The sequence below is a fragment of the Stenella coeruleoalba genome (genome assembly GCF_951394435.1).
Source record: "Stenella coeruleoalba genome assembly, chromosome: 2".
Lineage (NCBI taxonomy): Eukaryota > Metazoa > Chordata > Mammalia > Artiodactyla > Delphinidae > Stenella > Stenella coeruleoalba.
The window spans coordinates 144,772,467-144,790,123 of record NC_137147.1 but is presented as its reverse complement, the minus strand read 5'-3'; the positions used below and the strand labels follow the sequence as shown (position 1 = coordinate 144,790,123).

The following is a 17,657-nucleotide window of genomic DNA, read 5'->3' as shown; positions in this document are numbered from 1 at the left end:
GTAATAAGGATTAATTTATAATGTTTTCATGAAAGCAGGAGTGGGTGGTAGTGGGTTTTTCTTTGTCTTTTTTTGACATGTAATTGAAACACAGCTTGGACCAAATGAGAAACATTTGTGTTAGGTGGGGAAAAGATTCCAGAGGCTTCTCAACTGGGTCAAATACTGCTTCCTTTATTTGGAGCATGTAAGCAGACGTCTCATCTGAGACCAGCATTAAGAACATTGCCATTGGGACTTCCCTGGTGGTGCAGTGGTTAAGAATCCGCCTGCCAATGCAGGGGACACGGGTTCGAGCCCTGGTCCGGGAAGATCCCACATGCTGCGGAGCAACTAAGCCCGTGAGCCACAAATACTGAAGCCCGCATGCCTAGAAGCCCGTGCTCCGCAACAGGAGAAGCCACGGTGATGAGAAGTCCGTGCACCACAGCGAAGAGTAGCCCCTGCTCGCTGCAACTAGAGAAAGCCCGCGCGCAGCAACGAAGACCCAATGCAGCCAAAAATAAATTAAAAAAAAAAAAAAGAACATTGCCATTTCTATCTGTTCACAAGCAAATGGATTTTCTGACCTAGGGAACTGTCTGAATTCTAGACCCACATAACACATTCAGTGAATCAGAAGAAAAAGTGTGTGGGTTGATCTGTCTCAAAAGAAATCTATGCCTTGAGAGTGAGTTTATAAATTCATTTCCTTTAATAATGCTACTTATCGAGAAGATGTGTCCTTTGTAAAGAACAGTGGGCCTGTGCCTTTCTAAGTGGCAGGCTTTTTTGGTAGGTCCCAGAGGAACGAACACTTGAGTTTGCTGAGGAAGTCTAGTTGTTTGGCCCTTGGGAAATAGAGCCTAAACTTATGGCCTAATGTGATTGAGTAGTTGAGTCACTAGAGTATGCCCAAAGAACACCCAAGATCCTCTTTCAGTCTGTTTGTGTGCTTGGTTTGATTCTAGAATTGGCATCCTGAAACTCACAAGAATCCTTAACACTAAGGCATAGGCATTTCACAGATATCCGAGTCTTGACTGTTTGCCAGGAGTCTTCACTGTTGGCACCATCTTTATCTTTGTCCCCTACCTAGCATTCTTGCCTGCCAGGAACTCGGTCGAGGGAGTGTGAAAGGTACACAGAAGCTAACCCACTGGTAATGAGGTGTCTCACAGCAGGACAACATCCTCTGGCATGTACGGGGAAGGAAAGGCTAATTTTGATTGGGAGGCTCAGGGGGGTCGTCTTGGAGGCTTGGGGACATGTGATTGGGTTTTGGGGGGAGGTAGATTGATATCAGACGAGGGGGTTGGGCTTTCCTGGAAGGAGTGGCTTGGGGACAGACCCCAAAGTGGGTGAGTAGAAGACAGGATGTGTTGGGGTGAGGAGAATCTCAGACACCAGATGCACTCTCGGGACTGGTTTGTGGCTCCAGGGCTGGGGGTATCTCTGGGCGGCAGCTGAGTCAGGGCGTCTGAGTGTGCGGGACCTCTTTCCAGGGTAAGAGATTTGAAGCGCATCCTGGAGTCAGTGCAGAACTTGAAGCGCAGAAGAGAAGGGAGAAAGATGGAAAAGCAGCTCTGCAAGCAGGGCAGGAAGGTACGAGGAAGTGGACAATGAGAGCCTTCCAGTCTAGTTCTCTCTGCTGCTGTCAGACTGATTGATGGGGAATCCGGGCTGCTCACGTGGGCTGGGCCTCCGGGAAGACTATCGAATATTTTTTCTTGTGTCTTTATTATAGTCCTGAGTTTTCAAACTCGAATGTGAAATGACTGAGTTATGCTGGACTCAGAGGGAACGGTCCACTCATACCCGTCTTCCTCCCCAAACTCTATTATTGTTTATCTTAGTTACCTACAAGAGGCCTCTCTAACACATTGTCTTTCTCCCTTTTCCCTCAGTTTCCTTACTATTAATCTACTGGGTGCCCTGTGCAAGGTGCTAGGGATGCCAGCAGGAGAGGGCAGCCCATGCCCTCATGGAGCTCCAGGTTGAGACAGACCAGAGACAAGCTGATCTGGAACTCAATGCAAAGTGCAGGGGCGGGGTCCCTGCAGAGGGAACTGCAGGAGGGCTGTGCACGGGGCGCTGGTTGGGGGCTGTGCGCTGGAGAAGACCACGCAGCTGTGGGTGGCGATGCCGGTTATGGCTGGTTTCAAAAAGAGCTCCTACCTTCACATGTGACCTAAAGTTTCTTCCAAACAGCATAGTCTCTAAGAATGGCAGACGTTTGGGGTTGTTTTTTTTACTCTGTCCTAACCCTTACCCCAGCACCGCTTCAAAGCAGAACACAGGCTATCTTATTGTGTTGTGGAAGTTATTCAAGGGATCCTTAATCCTTATGTGTTACGTATTTGCTTATAGAATAAATTAACGATGCCTTGGAATTATTCTTTGGTGTTTTAAAATGCACGTAGGGGCTCTTGGGATGAATTAAAAATTGATTTAAGAGCACTTATGTCTTGATATTTTCCTCTCTCCAGGGGAACCAGAAGGACAACTCTGGTGTATTTGGGGGTGGGGGGCGTCTGCAGAACTTTTTGACCTTAAAGGGTACCACCTCCTTCTCTTCCTCTCCCAGCACTGAGCACAGTGCCTTGGTGTGTAGTAAATCCGGAGCACGCTCACGCTTTTCATCCGTCCCTTTAGTCTGCATGCCAGTCCTTCCCCGGGCAGCAGGTGTGATAATGCGGGGGAGGCAGCAGGAGGCCTGCGAGTGTGGTCTTTTCCTGCCTGTGTTCTCCAAGGTGTGAGAGAATCGTGAGGACTGAAAGTGTAAGCCCACTCTAGGGCCCCAGAGATGCCGGCCTGTTATCGGAGGGTCCACTGTCATTCCTGGTCCAGGCCCTTGATGTAAAGGAACTAGCTGTTGGACGTAGTGACTGATGCCCCGTGGATGAGGTCTCGAGCCTCACCGAGCGCTCCAGCCCCCTCCTTGGCTAAAGAGCCCCCGTCTGCGGGTTGTCTGGGTTAAACATCAAGAAGCTACCTCTGGAATCTGTTTCCTGGCTCGTCCATCCTCCCATGGGTTCCCCTAGGGTGGAAACAGTGACTCTGTGAATGAGCACTTCAGGTTTAAGAAGGATCCCACTTAGGCACAGGCTCAGTGGGAAAGGGGCATGAGATCATTTTGTTCCCATTTTAGTTGCTGAAACCCTTTGTTTTTCTGGAATTGGCTGGCCTTTACTTTTCCTGAGCGCTGGGCGATAGTTTCCCTGTAAGCTATTGTTTTGAGTCTATCAAGAATGTTGGGCTCGCATGCATATGTGTCCTCGTGTGTATATTTACACACACACTTTTTAAATTGCAGACTTGAGCTAGGGGAGGAGCAGAAGAGACATAGCAAGAGATGAGAGACGACAGTATTCCCTTTCTTAGGCACATGCTACTGTGAGTCCGTCCTGCACAGTGTATGGGTGCAGGCTCTCCCAAACTGGGTTAAAACGTTGTTTGATGTCGTGGTGTCAACGTTTGGCGGTTGTAACTAAAAAATGATAGCTTTGTCTGCTAGTAAGATTACCTCAGAAAAGGGTCTTTTTGGAATGGCATGCTCCTGCTCAGATTATTAGGCAAGGAGCATACTTTCCTTATTTGGTTGAGATAGTATTGGTAAGTGTGTGGGAAGGGCTAGGAACCGAGATGCACTGCTCATGGCTCCATACACTGTCCACCTCTTTTTCTGGCCAGTGGATGTCTTGACCGCTCACTGAATGAGCAGAGTTCTCACAAGGAGGGTAGAGTAATGAGGCACCTGAAGGAGAAGATGTAAGGCACCACGGCCTCTGTATCCAGCTGAGGAAGGAGGTGGCCAAACGTTCCTCTGAGTTCTGCACACGTGTCTGGGCTTCGCTTCTTCCTTAGCAGTTCAGGAAGACTTACTGAGATTGTTCACAGTAACAGAATGTGCCCCAGGAAATAGGCCTGCCAAGCATGGAAGAGGAAAGACCAATGAGTTCGCAGAAACACAACACCAGCTTTTCCCAGAGTGACGGGCAGCATCGGGGCTCAGCTTGGAATACAGGGCTGTCCCAGGGCGTGGACATTTTTTTTTAAAAAAACAAGATGTATTTATAGATAGTGCCCCAGGGGCCACAGCTGGTAACTATTCCCTGGCAGGCCGCACCCTCAGACAAGCACTGGGCTCGCTGCAGTTTCACTGCTGTCTTGAGCTGGGTCTGAGATGACAAGTCCTGGAGGTCCTTGTCACCGACCTGAATCTCTCTGTAAGGAAGATTGCTTTACTCTGTGACATACATAGAGAAGAATATGTGAAATGTATGGGAATAGTTTGAACATCTGGGAAGCCAACAACCAGGCTAAGAAATCAACATTACGAATATCTTAAATGTCTTAGACGCTCCACCTCGCCTCAGAGTTGTGATAAGCATCTCAATTTTTCATTTTAACTGAGCCTTGGTACCTATGTTTGTGTTCCTAAACAACGCAGATGTTTGATATTGTTTTTGTTTTGAAAAGCTGAGTACCAAGCACAAACACGGCTTTGGGAAGGTCCCTGTTGAAACTGGTGAAGGCTCCCAGGCACAGCCTAGGGCTCTAGAACAGTTATTAACATTGCTGGCTGCAGAGTCATACTCTCCACCGTAAGAGCTACATGAAGCCAATTTTCTCGCTGGTCCTTGCCCTTGTGTATCTCTTTGTAAATGGCATTGCCACTCATGACCGTCTTCACCAAGGGCTTGTAGAAAGTTCAGAGAGAAAGATAAAAAGGGACTCCTATTATATTAATTAAGCCGGGGTCCTTAACCAGAGGTACAGAGAGATTTCAGGGGACTCTGAACCCTCTGAAACTGAATCTATTATGTTCTTCTTCTGGGGGAGAGGGTCCATCATATTTCCAGAGGGGTTTATGGACCCTCCTTCCCTGTAAGAATAAGGAAAAATGTGGCCAATATGGTAGGTTGTGTTTTGTTGTTGTTGTTGTTTTTTAAAAAATTTTTTTTTTTGGCAGTACACGGGCCTCTCACTGTTGTGGCCTCTCCTGTTGCGGGGCACAGGCTCTGGACGCGCAGGCTCAGCAGCCATGGCTCATGGGCCTAGCAGCTCTGTGGCACGTGGGATCTTCCCGGATCAGGGCACAAACCCGTGTCCCCTGCATTGGCAGGCGGACTCTCAACCACTGCGCCACCAGGGAAGCCCTTGTTTATTTTTTAAAATGAATCCTGGGACTGTTGAATTCCTTGAAATGTGTGTGAGTCCGCTTGTGTGCGAGTCTGCGCTGGCTTTTTACCTGTGAGCATGCCTGACTTTGGAAAGGGAAAGTTGTGCCCTGGACTGTCCAGGGCAGAATCCTTGACCATTCTGTGGGTGGCCTAGCAGGCTTTGCATTTTCTCTGAAATCTGCATCTTTTACTCTTGACCCAGAGTAACTGAAATGCTAAAAGGGGGGAAAAAACTGGAATGGTTGCTGTAGTTTCAAAACAAATGACCTCACTGCCTAAATTCTACTTCATGCAAAAGAAACCCTAACTTTCCCCCTTATAAATAATAATGGACCTTTGGGGAAACAGATACAAATACCCATTTAGCGCGGGTGGGGGCAGATTTGTCACTGCTGAAGGAAACTCCCTGGAAACAGAATATGACTATTGTTACACCAACTTTGTAGTTACTTCCTAAGAGATGGCAATTTAAATTTATCATGACTGACATTCACTTCTTCAAAGTAGGCGAGTAATTACGCTTTGTATAAGCTGACTTAATGGGAGGTACTTTCAGCTTGTTCCAGCAATGTAGGGGAATTTCAGAATTCTCTAGCTGAAGAGTTGAGTCTTATTTCATCTCTGCTCTTTCGTGGATGAGTTGATGGAAGACGTGCAAGGTTAGGTGTGATCTGCCCAAGGTTGCATTGATTTGTCAGGGTCACCTGGAACTAGAACCCCAGGGGAAGAGGTAACTATTTACATGATTATGGCTTAAATATATAATTAGATGATGATTCATTAAAAAAAAAATAACCAGAAGGGTCATTTTCTAAAGACTCAGCATTTTGATCATTCATTTCATTTTAACAAAATGACCAATGACAAGTGTTAACCCCCCATATCTTTGAAATGTACCACTTCTTGTGGTCTCCAGGCATTTCCCTGGAGGGTTCTGGTCTCTTGGGTCTGTAAACCTGATGTATGGAGAAGGTGCTTTTGTTTTGGTTCTGTGCTGTTTATATCTCATAAATTCAGAATTTTTAGGTCTTGAGGTTTTCCTCCACAGTTTTTAGATTTTTCTTCTTGTACTCAAATCTGAACAGTCCTGAGGTTTTTCTTTCTCTCTTTTTCTTTTGTCTTTGAAGAAAACCAGGAGTTTCAGTTTGGCTCTTCAAAGTCCTTGGGGATTAAAGAGAGAGAACTAGGGGACCGATTAAGAGTTGTCTCTTCTCCTCTGTTAAGAGCCAGAACGAATAAGAACAACATTTATTTAGAACCTGAGTTTCTTGAAGGAAGGTAATTTACAGGTAAACTTAAGCTCTTTATAGACTTGATTCTGACATTCCCTTCCTGGACTCGCCATCACATGCTGCTGATTTTGGACAAGGCCTGTCTCTTCTGAGTCTTGGCTTTTCTCATCTGTAAAGGGAGAGGTTGGGCCTGATTATCTCCAAGGGAGCTTTGCAGCCATACGTCTGGACTCCACACTGGGGGATTTGCAGAGAGGCTGTTCTGGAGCTGCTGCTGGTGACATGGTGCTTCTCCCGACATTGTGGGCAGAAGAGTTGCCATCTGTGTCAATGTACAGTGCTCTGAGACCACTGGCTCCGCGTGGCGTTTTCCTTTTCTGCTCTCTTGAGAATCTGAAGCCCGTCGGTGTCATTCAACACTGGGACAGTGTTGCTTCCCCACTAACGTGGCCGCCTGTACTGACTCATGTCATTTGTCTCTTTTTTTGCCAGCGTGCTGCTGCAGGGTAACATCTGGACTGGGCTCCTGGACCCTTGGATGTTCGGCTGCCCGCAAGTTCCTGGATCGACTTGGCGAAAACGGTGAGTAATCTCCATGTTTCAACTTTGGAATCCGAGGGCTGGAGGGGTAGTGGCTAGGGAACAAAGTCTAGCTGATGGACCACCTCCCTCTGCAGACCTCCTCTGGCACGCCCACCTTCAGGAGCCTTAGAGATGGCAGCTGTGACTCCAGACACAGCCTTTCTGCCCCAACGGTCATACGGTCGGGGGCCTTCTGAATCTGCCTCCTGAGAGCTACTTTGTAGAGCCCAACTTACCAGTCTTGATTCTCTATCCCTGCTGGCCTACAGGCCGAGACTCTTTTTCTTTTTTTGCGGTACGTGGGCCTCTCACTGTTGTGGCCTCTCCCGTTGCGGAGCACAGGCTCTGGACGCGCAGGCCCAGCGGCCATGGCCCATGGTCCTAGCCGCTCCGCTGCATGTGGGATCTTCCCGGACCGGGGCACGAACCCGTGTCCCCTGCATCAGCAGGCGGACTCTCAACCACTGCGCCACCAGGGAAGCCCCCGAGACTCTTTATGGTGGCAAGTGCAGGTGCTGATCCTTGCAGCTGACATCCTCTTCCCCAGGGCCTCCTCATCCATCACACCTGAGCCTCACACCGCCCCTGGTGCGAACCCCTTTTATTTTTTATTTATTTTTTCGGCTGTACCACATAGCTTGCGGGATATTCCCCGACCAGGGATTGAACCTGGGCCACCACGGTGAAAGCCCGGAATCCTAACCACTAGGCAACCGGGGAAGTCTGCAAACCCCTTTTGGAGAGGCCTCCTCTGACCACCTCGTTAGAGACTCCTTCCCCCTACCCCCAAGTGTTCTGTCTCTTCCTCTCTCAGGCCCTTGCTTGCACCTTTCTTTGCACTTAACACAGGACAGACCTCTTCAGTCACTCGGTAGACCACCCATTCATCCGTTCATTCGTTCAACAAATATTGATTAACTACCGTGTGCCGGTGGCTAAGGTTGGCACAGTCTGTGCTCTCATGGAACTTCCATGAAGAAAGAAAAAGACCAAGTGAAAACCTAAGTAAATGATCACAGTCCTGTCTGGGTAGACGGCTTTGTTCTAAATACGCTCAAGCACTGGCCCCTGGGGATCTAGTTAAACTGCAGACCCTGATGGGGTAGGTCTGGGTGGAGCCTGCGAGCCTGTGCTTCTGTCAAGGTCCAGGCGATGCCGAAGCTGCTGGTTTGTAGCTCACACTTGGAGAAGTAAGGTCTAAGGATCCTGACGCCCCTGAGACTTGTCCTCGAGTGTGACTCTTGGCGAACTGCCTGAAGTGTGTGCCTGTAAAGCCCCCAGAGACCCGGCGGGAGTTTGTCTGGTGGGTCCGTCTCCCTCAGCTGTGTGAGGCTGAGTGGTTTGAAATACGAGCCCTACCAGAGAGTATGGGAGCCTATTACCCTCCCCAGTGTCTGTGAGCTCGTACCTTGTTATTGTGTGTTGCGGTGTTGTCAATGAAATCTCCCCTTAAATACAATGCTTTTCAGATTCTTGAGGTGGAATCCCGTGAGGTCTCTGCAGTGTGCCTATTTTGACGTCAGCATTTCTGAAAACACTGAGGCTGTTTCTTGTTTTTAAGAGCAGACTGCCTCAGCTGGGCTAATGTGGCACTTCAAGTGGGTTGTTGAGAAGTGAGACTATATTGGAAGCGGAGAACTGACCACAGAAAGAGCAGGCAGAGCGAGGGTTCGAGGGGCTGGCAGGGGGGCTTAGGGCACTGATGCCAAAGGGGGCGTCTTGAGTCCAGCTGGTGAATTGGCCCCTGGGGTGTTCTCTCGAGATGCCGGTGTGGTGTTGCCGGCTCAGCACTGCTGTACTGCTGCAGTCAAGCCTTTCAGAAGTCATGTTTAGTTTTTACAAGGAGCCAGATTGATTCTCCACTAGCTAATAGTTCTGGTGGCCATTGATGGAGCACTTACGACATACTAGGTTTTGGGCAAAGCACTTGGCACATGGCCCGGTGCCTTTAACCTTCCCGATGGCTCACGAGGCAGGTAGTCACCTTTTTACAGAGGACAAGATTGAGGTCAGGGGTGACCAACTTGCCCGGGGTCACACAGCAAGTAGGCTCAGGATCCGGCCTGGTCTGTCAGCCCTTGGGCAGGGCCTTTTCTCCTCTTGCTTTTACCACCTGGATCATGACTAGAGAGAGGATTTTACTGCTGGTGGCAAGAGTGGTTTGCTGATTATTTGTGTTACTTTTCTTCCGTCTTGCCCTCATCATACCCCCGGGTATGGCGCGTCCCTGTGTGTCAGTTTCTGTAGCACTTTCTTCCCTTGAGTTAGAGGAGGAGCTTGGCCAATGTGGGGCAGAAATGAACAGGGAAGAAAAGGGTACATTTTGGAGGCTGACGGTTCGCCCCACCCTCGCTAGCTTCTGCCAGCCTCCCTGGGGACAGGTCTCTAGGGGGCCTGCAATGGCTGCCTGTGACCCCGAGAGTCAGGGCTACACCTTAGTCCTTGACGGTTCACAGCTGGAGGCAGAAGGTGAGGAGTCAGGTTGATGGCATTGTTTTTGAAGACCATTTTCTGGCCACTTTATGGGATTCCTGTATCTGACCATTTCCAAATAACCTTGTTCTGCTCAGGGTTATTTTGTGTACTCTGTATCAGATACACAATTCTAGAGCTTCATGGGTTTTAAGTTTTGAACTAGGTTCCTTGATTTTGGTTTCATATATATGCTGAGTGCGTGTATATACTGAGCCACTCACCAGATGCAGAATTAAGTTGAATCCATGTAACTAGGCTTCCGAGGCAAGGTGTGCACTCTGATTCTCACGTTTTAGGCAACGCAGGAACCGTACTATTAGGCGTGTGTTGCAAACTCAGTGTTACTAAGTCCGTGCGCATCCCTACCCACGGGAGTGGTAGGGTGGGCCCTCCCATGTAAACATGGAACTGGATCTTAAAAGCAGCGCCTTTTCACTTCTTTAGGCTTTTGCATCCAGAGTTAAGGATTTGGAGCTGGTGGGAACTGGATTCACCTCCCAGATCCATAGTGAGTAAACTTGTGCCCGTATATGTTTACCTGGGCCTCAATATGTCATACAGGCACCAATGTCTAGTGGGTTCTGTTTTCTGGGCCTGATTCCTCAACAGTGAAAGGAAGGAGGTGAGTTTTACTTGGTTTTAGATATGATGTTCTTGGAGCACTGTGTACTCATCCTGGCCATGCGGTCTTCAAGGACTGGCTGAAGTGTCCCTTTCCCCCTGTGTCTGGCTGCATTCCCTCCAGTTGAGCTCTTTGCCCATGTCTGAAGCCAATTTCTTGGTCTGTAGAAATGAGCCCCTTGAGGACAGGGATTATGCTTCATCCAGCCTGTATCCCGGGGCCCAGCGCTCAGCCTTGGGCTCAGTTAAACATTTGTTAAATGAACCCAACAGTGTAATTTCCTTCTTCCATTGGCTTATCTAAAGCCAGTGTATCAGAAGAGCAGTGACTTAATAAGTACTGCTGATGAATCCCTGAGCAAACAGGGTGGTGGTAACAGTGGTCAAATGGGTCTCTGGTAATTATAGGCCTTCACAGGTAAACACAACGGTAGGTGTTCCCTTGCCTTTTGTGAACTTCAGAAGGCCTCCTCTCTGGGGTCTCCAATTGTTTTTAGTAATGGGAGAGAGCAAATGGGGTGGAAGAGGTTGAATGTGTGTCTAAAAACAGTACTTTCCTGTAACAGCTTTTGTTTGTAAAGTAAAAGTATATTTTCAAGAGATACAACGTTACAAAACTAACTTGCAACCTGTTGATATTAAAGAAGAAAAGGAAAAGATTTATTAGAAGGGAAGAGAGTAGCTTCCCCCACAGAGTCTTTGCCAAAGTGTCCAGCCTTTTGGGCCTGTGTTTCATGCTGTAGGGTTACCAGACTTGGGACTGTCTCCCCTCGCTGTGAATTTTTTTTTTTTAAAGTACATCTGGTACAATGTGACAAATTTTAGGATGCCAGGGGATGGAGATGCAGGCCCCTCCCCGCTTCAAATGCAGGGATAAACAGTATTCGGATACTCTGTGATTTGCCATCCTTGTTTCTTGCCTCTGCTTCAATGCAGGAGTCTGTCAATCCCTGTCATTCAAAATATCCCAGCCTTAGAGCCACTATTGTTCACAGGGCACTTGGGGTTGGGGGACACAGAAGGATTTTGCCTGCAGCCTATGGCCGAGTGCCCCTACCCAGCAAACCGGGATGTTCTAATCCATTGTATTACCTTGTCTGAAATTGTGGGTCCATGGTGACATCCGATCCCAACCCTTTTCCTCACTTGGGACCCTCAGAGCCATGTTTCTCTTTATTAAAAAAAGAAAAGCCTGAAAAGCAAGGTTTCTAATTAAAGGAAAGACTGACTGGGGATTTGGTAGTTTTTACACCTTTTTCCTCCTCACAGAGAGCTCTTACCTGGTTTAAGAACGGTAAAGGATACTGTTGACATCGTTTAGTTTTTGTGAGAAGGGACAATATTTTCAAGGTGGTAGCAGGACTCTCTATAACGTACTCATGACCCTTTGTGTGTGAGAAAGCATATTTTTTAAAAACAAAATGAATATCGTGTAATAATGTTCTGTGTAATGTATTTTAAAAACTAACATCGTGGACATTGATCCCCTGCTAAAAAGAAATCTATTCCATATGGAAAGACTGCATATTATTTCTTTCTGTTAACTTTTCATGGAAAAAGTATGTAACAGTTAAGTTGTGTGACCTTTCATCCTCCTGTTGCTGGCTTGGCTTCTTACCCTCCCTCTCCCCAGTTTTTTTCTTTTGGGTAATATCGCAATGAGCATTTTTGTAACATTTATTTATAGACCATATGGGCGCTTCTGTAGAATTTTGAGGTCAAAAGATATGCACCCTTACAAATTCACCTTTATTTATTTACTTATTTATTTGAACCCCGGAAGCTGGCAGTTTATTTTAAACAAGGTAAGATATGGAGTCACAAGTCCCAGTCCTGCCTCAAACAATTTGTACTGGACTTTCCTGGGCACCATATGTCTTTCAAGTAAATGAGCTTCTGAGGCAACAGAGAAGCAATAGAGAAAACCAAGCATAAAAATTCACCTTTAAAAAGATGATATACTTAGGTTCCCAATGACCTGAGGTCTGTCACTAGTACAGAATGTTGTTAATCTTAAATTTTTGTCATTTTGAAAGCTAAATATATAGAAGACTCCAAAAAAATATGGCCCTGGCAGGTCTGGGGGTTCATAGGGCTTCAAACAAAGTCTAACCAGCGGGGCTTGCCAGGATGCCCTCTCTGGTTCTGTGTTTCAGCCTTCGAGGCCTCGTCTCTGGACTTACCCTGTCCTCTCCGCGGGCTCCTTTTCTCTGCATCCCTCCCGTTCTTGATTAGACCCAGTGGTGCCGAGTGTTGATAGATACTCAGGAGCGTGTGTTCAAGCACGTGGGTGAGGGAAGTTGTGGGTCAGGCTGGAGGTGGCTTCTTGCTGCCCAGGCAGCTGTGGCCTCACTTCCTTCTCCAGTTCCCCACCTCTGTTCCTGCTCAGAGGGAAGCTCCTTGGCACACTTACTGTCGATGGCCATGCCAGGCTGTCTGCAGCCGGGGTCTCCCAGGCACCCAGAATTGCTCTGTGACATTGCAGGGGCACGTTTCTCCAACGCAGTCATGGTTCCTCTTTGTCATTCAGCAGGCGTCTGTGGCGGATCTTGTATTTAACAGGAGTGTGGATGATGACAGGATGATAAAAGGCTGATAAAATTCCCTGTAGGTGAGCTTTGCTGGTCTTCCCACCCAAGAACAGGCTTCTTTCCTTTTGTATAGCAGCCGGCACCCTGTCTGGCTGATTCCTGCACCCTGGTGCTTAGGACAGGCTCCCTTTTGGGCCAGAACCATTTCCAGTACAAGTCCCTGGTACCTAAATACTCTTTGCTTTAGAGGTGATGCTCTCTATCTCTGGATAGATCTCCTGGGCAGCCCACCTGGTGGGCTTCAGTTTTGAGTAGATGCGATGAAGATCGTCAAAAGGAATGACAGCTCTTTTCTCCTGGGTCTGTCTTGGTTGGCTTTGACTTCTTGCCCCTGGAACTGCACTTGCACGGGGCACACACACTCTCCAGCTGTTGGTAGAAGGAAGAAGTGGAAGCTCCAAATAGTCTCTGCCCCCAAACCTACCATCTTAACAGCCATGAGGTTCGGCATGGGCCTTACGAGCGAGACTGAATCATAGTTAGGACAGTAGCTGTTTTCCCCAGATGTTTTTTTCAATGGAAATATTTCAGTGGTAAACAAAATACCCTCAGACGTCCTCCTGAGAGCAGAGGCAGTCAGTTAAGTAGCTCCCATGATGTAGCTGGAGCACATCACTGAACCTACTTGGCAGTGTGTCCTTTGGCCAGCTGCATGGCTCCCAGGAGATGGAAGGGCAGTTGCATGGGGAAGATGTTAGGGAGGAGGGCAGGGGGTGATCCTTGTGCAGCAGCTGAATTTCCAGGGCTGGGTTTGGGCTTTGCTGCCTTGAGGTCCCAATCCACCTGCTGCTGCTTGGACTTGCAGTGGTGAGCATGACTCAGAAATCTGGAAGGGGTCCGTGACTTCACTCCTGGATCAGAGGCAGCGCGAAAGCCCTCTGGGGTGGGCATGGCTGCTGGAGGAGCGTCCACGGATGAAGTGATGCGGTGTGGATGCTGGTGTTCTGGGTCCCTGGGGTTTGCCAGTTACTTAGTAACTTGGGAGACATTTTTTTTTTTTTTTTTGCGGTACGCGGGCCTCTCACTGTTGTGGTCTCTCCCGCTGCGGAGCACAGGCTCCGGACACGCAGGCTCAGCCGCTCCGCGGCATGTGGGATCTTCCCGGACCGGGGCACGAACCCATGTCCCCTGCATCGGCAGGCGGACTCTCAACCACTGCGCCACCAGGGAAGCCCTGGGAGACATTTTTATTACTAAAAAAAGAAAGAGCTGTGGTGGCAAAGTACTGTCCCAAACAAGGGCAGATGACACTAAATGAGTTCAGTCTGACATGGAGGTCGTTGGTTTTGTGAATTACTTACCTTTAGAGATCTCATGGTCCAGGGCCAAGCTTTTTCCAGGGGTGCCCCAGGGGCTTCTAGGAGTTTAAGAGGTGGACTGTAGGCTCCACTAATCCCACTTCTCAGAAAGGATGAAAACCCACTCATTTCCAGATGAGGGAAATAAGGTCTGAATTAGTTTTATATTGCCGCTGACACAGATGACTGCAAACACAGTGACTTAAAATACCATAAATCTGTTTTATCTTATGATTCTGTAGATGAGAAGCCTGATATGAGTCTCAAGGAGCTAGCATCAAGGGCTCTGTTCCTTCTGGGGGCTCTAGAGGAGAATCCATCTCTTTGCCTTTTCCAGGTTCTAGAGGCCACCCGCTTTCCTTGGCTGGTTTCCTCCATCTTCAAATCCAGCTACATTGTAATCTCCCTCTGTCCACAGCTGGGAAAGGTTCTCTGCTTTTAAGGACCCACCTGGATAATCTAGGCAAACTCTCTATCTCAGGTTTCTGAAATTAATCCCATATGCAAAGTCCATTTTGCCATGTAATGTAGCATATGCATAGGTTCTGGAGATGAGGACATAGACAACGTTGGGTACCATTATTCTATCTACACACAGGTCAGACGAGTGTGGTAATTTATCAGGTTTGCATGGAGGTTAGTGGCACAAGTCAGCCCAAGGATCCACGTTTCCCGACTGGTCAGGGCCCAAGTCTTTTCCGTCCCGCTGTTGGCCACATTGCATTATGCCTGACAGAGGTTGAGTGGTCTCTGTCACAGGCTGTACTCTTCACTGCAGGCAGTCTGTCCCTGGATAAGAGGCGGTGGACATGAGGAGCACAGAGGAGCCACCCTTTCCTATGGGGAAACGGGGCAGCAGCATGGGAGCAAGGGGTGGGTGGCTGCGCTCTCCATGTTACCTTTGTGGGTAGGAGTTCGTGGTGACTCTTAATCCCGTTGTATTGGTAGTCTGTTCTTGTCAAGGCTTCTGTGCCAAGGAACAGAGACACAGGTGAGGTGGCTGAAATGAAGCGGGTGCGGTCTGTGGAGCTGTTCAATACAGCTCCGCCAACCTTTCTTGAGGACTTGGTGTGTACCTGAGAGGTACCCACCAATGCACTCGTCCATGCTCTGAGAAGCAGCTCTGGGATGTTTCTGTCCAGTGCCACCACATTCCTCCTTATCATAGACCGGATCTGCTCTTCTGTCCACACTTCCTATGGAGACCTCATACCTGAAGCTTCCCTCTGTTCTGCTCAGCGCCTCACAGCTTCCTGGCTCAGTCTGTGTGTCTCAATTTCTGATTCCTGGGGGATGAATCTGAATGGCTGAGCTCGGCCAGGTGTTGACTTGGAGGTGGAAGAGGGGGCGCGGTCATCTGGGTCTGTGGGTGAGCAGATGGTGACAGGTGAGTTTACTATGCAGTGGGGGCCTTGCCTTATTCAGCCGATGTTACTGTGGAAATGCTTTGCAAGTTGAATTTGAATTCATTTTAAAAGACTTTATTTTAAAATAATCTCAGACATAGAGAAAAGTTGCCAGAATACAAAGAACTCCTATATAGCCTAAGCTTAATTCATCAATTATGAATATTTTGCCACGTTTGCTTTATCGTTCTCCATTGCGTATTATCTTTTTCGAACCGTTTGGAAGTTACACACATCATGCCACTTGACCCCTAAATAGCTTCAGCATGTCTTTCCTAAGAACAAGGACATTCCTCTTTGTAATTACAGTTCAATTAGTAAAAACAGGACAAACGTCATTGACTTACTATTATTGAATATACAATTCATACCCAAATTTTGCCACTTATGACAATAACGTCCTGTACAGCCATTCTTCCCCTGACCTAGGATTCCATCCAGGATCACGCACATTTTATTCAGTTGTCACGTCTCTGTCATCCCCTTTAACTGGGAATGGCCCCTCTGCCTTTTTTCTTTGTCTCTGATGACATTGCCTTATACTCTTAAAATACGTCCGTTACATCCTAGCAATTTGGATTTGTACGATAATTCCTTACTAGGAGATTCCTCATGATTGGATGAGTTTCTGTCAGAATGCTTAAAAATGATGTTTTGCATCTTTCTGGGTGTATCACATCAGGAAGTGCATGATGTCATTTTGTCCCCACACTGGTGACCTTAGCTTTGACCCTTTGGTTAATGTGGCGTTGAGCTTGTATAACTTAATCTACGTGTCGCAGAGGAGGTGAGCATTGAGAGGACCGCCTCCTCCTTTAAAGTTACGTCTGGTTTGCAAGTGCTTTTTGTACATGGGACTTTCCTGAAGCGGGCACCCTTGTTCTCTTCAGGGTGTGCTCCTGAATGTAGGTGGGAGGGCTGATGTCCTCAGAGCCCACAGAGAGGAACAACTTGCCTGAGGTAGGAACAGAGCATCATCTCTGCCCTTGCGGCAAGAGTAAGGTCTACCCTGGAGACAGAAGTACAAGAGCCTGTGAACACTGAGGTCCCTTTGACTACATCTGGCTGTCCTGGCTGCCTCCTAGTTATCTAGGAGCAGAAAAGATGGATGAAGATGTGGAGAAATCTCTTCTCTGCATGTGCTTGACAGTTCTCTAAATGCAAAAGATGATTGTCCAGGCTGCTGTCACTGCATTTTTCTTCTGACAATCTCTTCTGTTCTGACATTGGGCTGCCTGGGTTTGGTCGGCTTGCATGATGTTTGCATATCGGGCCTGAAAGCTCCGGGACTGATGATGGGATTCCTAAGACCTAGGTGGTTGCTCCTGGACCATTATGGGATGATGGGATTCCTTGTAGATGTGATGCTCAAGACTCAGGAGGTTACCATATGGGAAAGATGTGCTGTTTAGAGCTCTGGACATTTTCAGTTTGATTGTGGCCAGTATTACCTTGATTTAAGCTTCTCAAACTTCTACTTTATGAACTGTTTCATATTGGACATTTGACCTTGCTGACCCCTAGAGCTGTTGTTCCCACTTCTTATTAGGAAGCAAACAACATGACCACATGCAATCTATTTTAGGGACAGGAAAATGAAATAAAAAATAGGGGAAAGGTACTTTTAAAAATGAAATATAATACGTGATCACAAATACTCATGAGTAACAGTACATCTTGACTCTCCTACCTAGAATGCTGCTAAAATTTGGGGGGAACATATACAGGGGTACGACACAGCCCCTGACCTCAAGGATGTGGCCTTTCTTTTAAAGGGAGTGTTATAAAGATTAAACTGATTTGTGGATTCATTTTTTTTCTCAAATAGTGTTTTGATTTGTTCTGGGTAGTTGTAATGCCTGAACTTATTTGTGGGGTTATCTCTGCATGACTTGGGACACATTTGTCCATGTCATCAGAGGTATTGTGATGGCAGGCCTTCACCACGTCCCAGAGACAGCTGGCTGGAAAAATAAATATGTCTGGCCATATATTCCCAGAGGTTGTGCTTATGCCTGAATTTAAGTAAAAATGATAGGCAGCCTTAGGACAGCTAGATTTGGAGACATTCCATCTTCCCCAAAAGAATGTTAATAATGTAATTCCTTATCCTGTGCCTTGGTATCAGCAAAAACTTCTTAGAGTTGTGTATGTTCTTAAGTTTTAAAGACACTGATAGATGTCACTTGCTTTTCTACCTATGGAATTTTTGCTTGAGGAAGGGGCTTTGGCCAGGTACGCGTCACCTTTTTCACACTGAGTCCTCTGCGGCTAATACTGAAATGCT

General features: G+C 47.5%; 1 protein-coding gene across 3 annotated transcripts in view; it reads left to right on the top strand.

Annotated features, from left to right (window-relative positions):
• Positions 1-17,657, top strand: part of TLN2 (talin 2) — a 450,537-nt gene that overhangs the window by 76,074 nt on the left and 356,806 nt on the right. For all 3 annotated transcript variants that reach the window (XM_079912034.1, XM_079912031.1, XM_079912032.1), the window contains exon 2: positions 6,890-6,979. The gene's annotated coding sequence lies outside the window, so the exon portion shown is untranslated. The remainder of the gene's footprint in view (positions 1-6,889; positions 6,980-17,657) is intronic.